We start from the raw sequence: 5,984 nt of genomic DNA, 5'->3' as shown, positions 1-5,984 counted from the left end.
GGGGGCTGCGCGGCTGGGGCGCGAGGGGGCTCGGGGCGCCGGGCACCACGCGGGGTCCCGGGAAGCAGCGGAGTTGGCGCGACCCGCTTGCTTCCAAATGTACTGCGCCGGGCGGCAGCCCTCGGCCCACGTCCCGACTGACTTCTGTCACGTTTTTAGTGCTGGACATGTCCATGCTGCCGGGAGCGCTCGGCCTCCTGCCCAGGACACCCCCGACACCTTGTGCGGGGCACTTCACAGCACCCCAGAGAGCAAGGGACCGCCGGACCTCATCCAGGACAAACCCTTGCACGAGGCGGGAGCATCCCTAGCCACACACTCGACCTAAAACAACTGTCAACTCTGACACCAGCAGACCCAATCCCCCAACCTCCATCCCCAGCATCCTGCTTCAATGAAACTTTGTCAATATGCACTCAAGACATCCTGGGGAGAGGGCCATGCCCCCTGCTTCAGAGGAGGCATTCCCCGCCTCCCCCCCCCCCCCCCCCCCCCCCCCCACACACACACACCAACGCAGTCCGTATCAGTCTGACCATGGGGTAAAATTCCTTCTTGATCCCAAATATGGGGATCAGTCTGGCCCGGAGTGGAGAGACGAGAGCCTCTAGCCAAAAACCTCTGGCTTTGGGCCCAGCACCAGCACTGGCATACACTGGTCAAAGTCCCCAGCCCTGGCTGCAGCCAACACTCAGTACCTCTGAAGAAGGCTCACAGACACCATGACATGTAACAGAAAGGGATGAGGGGGAAACCAGCAAAGCCCAGAAGCATGGGAGACTCCCATAGTAGACCATAGGCATAGCTATGCCTAGATGATCCTTGACCAGTGGCTGTCCAACCTCTTCCTGAACACCTCCACTGATGGAGAGTCCCTAGGCTCACTGCCTTACTACAAGCAATGAAGACATTTCTTCCAGATATCCCGTCTAAACTTACTTTGCTGCAACGTCAAGCCATTGGTCCTCATCCTCCTCTCTGCAGCAAGGGGAAAGGTGCTTTCCCTCTTCTTTATGACAGCCTTTTAAGTATTTGAAGACTGCCATCAATATCGTGTCCCCTCTGAAGCACCTTTTCTGCATACTGAATCTGCCTGATTCCTTCAGAGTTGTGAGCATCCCCACCTGTCCTCTAAAGATCAGATTCAAAACTTTATTAGAAAATGTTTAAAATCATGGTTATTCATATCTCCTAGTTGAAATGGTCACTTCAGGAATTTGTGACATTTCTCTTTTATTTCTGCCACATCATCATTCCTAATTATATCGAGATGTATTTTTATAAATAATTCCTTGCTCTTTTGGTACTATTTCTTCACAGTACTTGTAAACATAAATAGCCAATATCTCTCTTATGAAGCGTGCAATTTTCTACACTGTTCCTCTCAGCGTTCCAGCTCTACCAGTGACAGTAGTGTTATGACAACTAGTAGACAAGGACTCCAGCTAAGCTCTGTATCATCCCATCCAACTCAGAAAAGGTGGGGTGACATGGGGCAAAATTCACAAGTGAATTCACACCACCAAACTCTGAGGAATCCACTGCCTGGAGTCAGGTGTCTAAGCACTGCATACAATGCTGGCGAGGAGTCAAGCTCCTCAAAACAGGATTCACAGAAATCACCCACTGACTGAAGGACATCTCCTGAGAGGGAAATGGCAAGGAGAGGAGAAGCAAGGTGTCTCAAAAGACTCAGGTGCCCAACTGAGCCGGAGGAAGCCCTTTCACTCAGAATTAATTCACAGCCATGAGAATCCTTTCCTTGGTTAGCAGCCTAAGCCAGGGGTGCTGGCCCACAGAGCTTCCTACAGGTCAGGAAATTTGGTTGGGGGGAACAATGGTAATTAGTACCGCCACCCCTTCCTGCTGCCAAATTCCCAAGTCCCCATGAGGTGGATCAGAGCCAAGCCATGCCCCCCCAGCCAAATGGGGCCAAGGCATGCTTCCTTTTCCCTGCAGGCTGGACCATGGCCCCTTACACCACACTGCTGGATTGGGTCCTGACCACACCCCTTCCCCCCATGAAGTCAAGCCAAGCCCCTTTCCCCTGTATGGCTGGGTCAGGGCTGGACTACCTTCCACCTTCCTCCACGCAATGCATGGGGCTCCACTGCACCCACCTCAGATGCCAGATTGGGACCACCAGCCAGATACAGCCCTCAGACAGACCAGTCACTTCCCATGTGGCCTGTTGGGCAGAAAGGCTGAACACCACTGGCCTAAGCCTTTTCAGCCCTATCCTACAAAAGAAAAAATCAGTCTCCAGAGGTTGGAGTGCCTCCCTGCCCCCCACCCCAACTACCTTAACAACTCAGCAGGGTTAGAGCTTTCCTGTGGGATATGAATGAATAGGATCCATAGAATCCAAATTTCTCTTCTACTTGACTTATAACAGAGATTTGAACCTCTGAACCCAGCCTGTCTGGAGAATGCCCTACTTCTTACTTCAAAAGACAGCATATGTTCTGAGGTGGCTCTTTCTTAGCCTCTTCTGGTGAAGCTGTTCTACTTCATACGAAATGCTTCAATACTCAGGTCTGTTAGGGAAATGCATTACCCATGAGACTATAAAGTAATATGCATTCTGTCTCTGGCATAAGGACTTTAGACCCCTCTAGGATCAGGCAACATATGAGCAAAAGTAATCTGGACCAAAATTTTGAATTCTGGGGCATAAAAGTGGTAGTTAATCACCGAGATCCCCTTATGGATCTAAGTCCCCCAGTGTTTAAAACATCTGTGGCTGATGAAGCCTTCTCCACTCTACTAATTCTGCTGTTGCAATGATCACCAGAGCCGAGCTGGTAGCAGGAATGATGGTAAAATTGGAACTAAAAAAGCCTGGTAAAAATATTTAGACCATATGGCCATTTGTTCATATTTAGACCATTTTTCTATTACATACACAGCTTTATAAATCCTTCCTTATAACATCAAGCTCTCTAGTTCCCTAATTATTTTTACTATTCTTGTCTAATCTTGGCAGTTAACTTTTTGGTCCTGAGGTATCCAGAAATCAAAGCAATATTTCATGTGTAGGGTTACCAGAACCACAGGGACTATCATCTCCTGGCTGCATGATTTGATACCTCTGCAGATGCAGTACAAAATTACATTAACCTTCTTTCTTATCAGATTGAAAATTCAGATCAAATTTGATGTGCAGTATCATCCCAAGGTCATTTTCAAACCTCTGCTTTTCAGATTTCTTCCTTCCATGGGATATCTGTATTTCTGATAATCTTCCTTAGACATATTATCCTGCATATTAGATATTATCCTGCATATAAGGCGCTTATATCTTCCTTAAATATATTATCCTATATATTATTGTTTTCAAACTGTGTATTTCGTTATTTTAAAGCTACCCATAGTCATAACCTTCTCCAAGGGGATTAATGATGCTCTACTTGAAATATATTAGAAACATGCCTGTAATCCATAGATCCTAATCTTTCTGGTAACCGGAACACCTCCAAAATTTAGTATCAATTGTGACATTCATTAATGTACTCTTTAATTACTTCTATTTCATACTTCTACTTCTCGATATGATCAACACCAACAATTACACGATCCACTAATTTTATCAACTTCAAGTTCCAAATGGATTTTACATTTTTCTAAAAAAATATAAAATATAATAAAAGACTGACTATGTATTTATAATTATATAGAAATACATAAAAACCCAAACTGTCCCAAAGATCATATAAAATCTTTTGTGTCACATACATTCTAAGACTTATCATTTTATGCACAGTATATCTCACTGCCTTCAAGTGACTACTTAAATGCTTAAAACTAAACAGGCAAGGTTCTTTGGGTAAATGTGGAGAAGAAGGGCCTAGAGCTCATAATTGTTCAAAATTTACTTCCTTAAATTCTAAGACCTTTGTACCAGCACATTCTGTGATGTTCATGATGTTATTCAAAAACAGCATTATTAAAAGTACCAACATACCTACAAAAATCTTTACATTGGCTAAGCTGCAGGTATGCTGATATCAAGCCCTCTCATGATGCAGGTAATAATGTTTCTTTGCACTCCCTTACCTTCTTGATATCTCTTATCAAGAAATATAGCTGTAGATATTTGTAGATATCTGCTGATATCAAGCCCTCTCATGATGCAGGTAATAATGTTTCTTTGCACTCCCTTATCTTCTTGATATCTCTTGTCTTCTTGTATGATCTTTCAGGCAGAGACTTTTTTCCTATCCTCCTTTAGCACTAGCATGGAGGTCCTCCTGGTCTTGTGACTAACCTTCTAGGTGCAATGGTGACAGTGCTAATTACAAGTAACAGCTGGGCTATATGGCATAACAGCTTTGTGCTGCTCCTAGCTAACGTGGTTAGTTTTGTAACTTAAATAGTTGAAGTCTGCATTGCAGTTCTTAAAGCCAGGGTTCAAAAATATGTTTATATGAAAATAGGATCATTATTACTTTTGAGTTTGCTTAAGCTTGCAATTTACAAGCGTTCTGGAGTCATGAATACAAAGTGTCCTGTACACATCTGACAATTAACAGTAGTAATAAGTCTCTATTTCTGGTGACATTTGTACACCACCAAAATTTATAAAATAAGTGCAACTTGGAGGCATATGGCCCACCTGTCTGATAGAGATCATCAGGTAAATCATGTTATTGTTAAAATTTTCTAAGTACACTTCAGCAGGACAAAAGTGTCTTAGAGCTGCCCTAAGAGTTGACACTCCCCATGAATGAGGAAATCTTTTACTAGAGTGGGGTTGGCATTTCCAGCTCTATTTCTCTGTGTCTCAGCTTGTGTGAAGGGGCATTTCACATTAGCAATTTCCAGCCTGTGCGGCCATTATTACCTAGTAAAATTTAGTAAAATCCTAAAGCTTCTCTTAATTAAGCCATAACCTTAAGCTGCTTCCAGGATAAGGTGATGGAGAGACACTGTTACCCACCTCTATTCCACTGTTAGGTACAGGCCATACTGCTTAGTCTATAAGGGTGCGTATATATGTGCTCAGGGGTGGAGAGGGGCTGTTTTAATTAGAGTGGTGCCCCAACAGTCAGTCTAATTAAAATGGCTCACTGTCATATGTATTAAGTCCCCATATTTTTAAATGGCCACGGGAGTGCTTTACCGAAGCTCATTAAAGTGCCTCTGTGGCCATTTTAAAATGCAGGAGGGCTTAATACACATGACTCATTCATGTTCTAATTAGAATGTAGAGCAGACTCGATTAATCAAGTCTGCTCATTCATATTTTAATTAGAACATGAACAAGCACATCTATAGGCAGTCAAAAATTTTAGATGCAATGGTTTATTCTGAGCCTACTGTAAGGCTATAGAAGTCAATAAGACTGTACCATTTAGACCAGGCTGAAAAATGGTTTGCATAATTATATTCTATTTAATGATGCTCTTTAACCTTACATGTAAACTCTAACAGCCATATTTTTACTACTTAAGGACTAGATTTAATTAAAAATCATCCATATATGGTACATGTGACTTGCACACATACACACATATGCACATGCATACACAGAAGGCTAAGAGGGGATTTTAATAACAGCCTTCAGCTACCTGAAAGGTAATTACAAAGGGGATGGAGCTAAACTGTTCTCAGTGGTGGCAGATTACAGAACAAGAAGCAATGGCCTCAACTTGCAGCAAAAAAGTTTAGGTTAGATATTAGGAAAAATTCTCACTGGGAGGATAGTGAAGCACTAGAAGAGGCTACCCAGAGATTGTGGAATCTCCATCCTTAGACATTTTTATGATCTAGGTAGACACAGCTTTGGCTGGGATGATATAGTTGGGGATGTTCCAGCTTCGAGCAGAGGGCTGACCTGCTAGATGACCTCCTGAGATCCATTCTAACCCTAATTTTTGATGATTCTGTGATTCTATACACACAAGCATACATATATATATATTATATATGGTGCATACATACACCATATGTATGTATGCATATTTTATATATAGATGTATACA

This window comes from Crocodylus porosus, unplaced genomic scaffold (assembly GCF_001723895.1).
Source record: "Crocodylus porosus isolate Cpor-Errol unplaced genomic scaffold, CroPor_comp1, whole genome shotgun sequence".
Taxonomy (NCBI): domain Eukaryota; kingdom Metazoa; phylum Chordata; order Crocodylia; family Crocodylidae; genus Crocodylus; species Crocodylus porosus.
Note: the sequence above shows the minus strand (reverse complement) of the source record.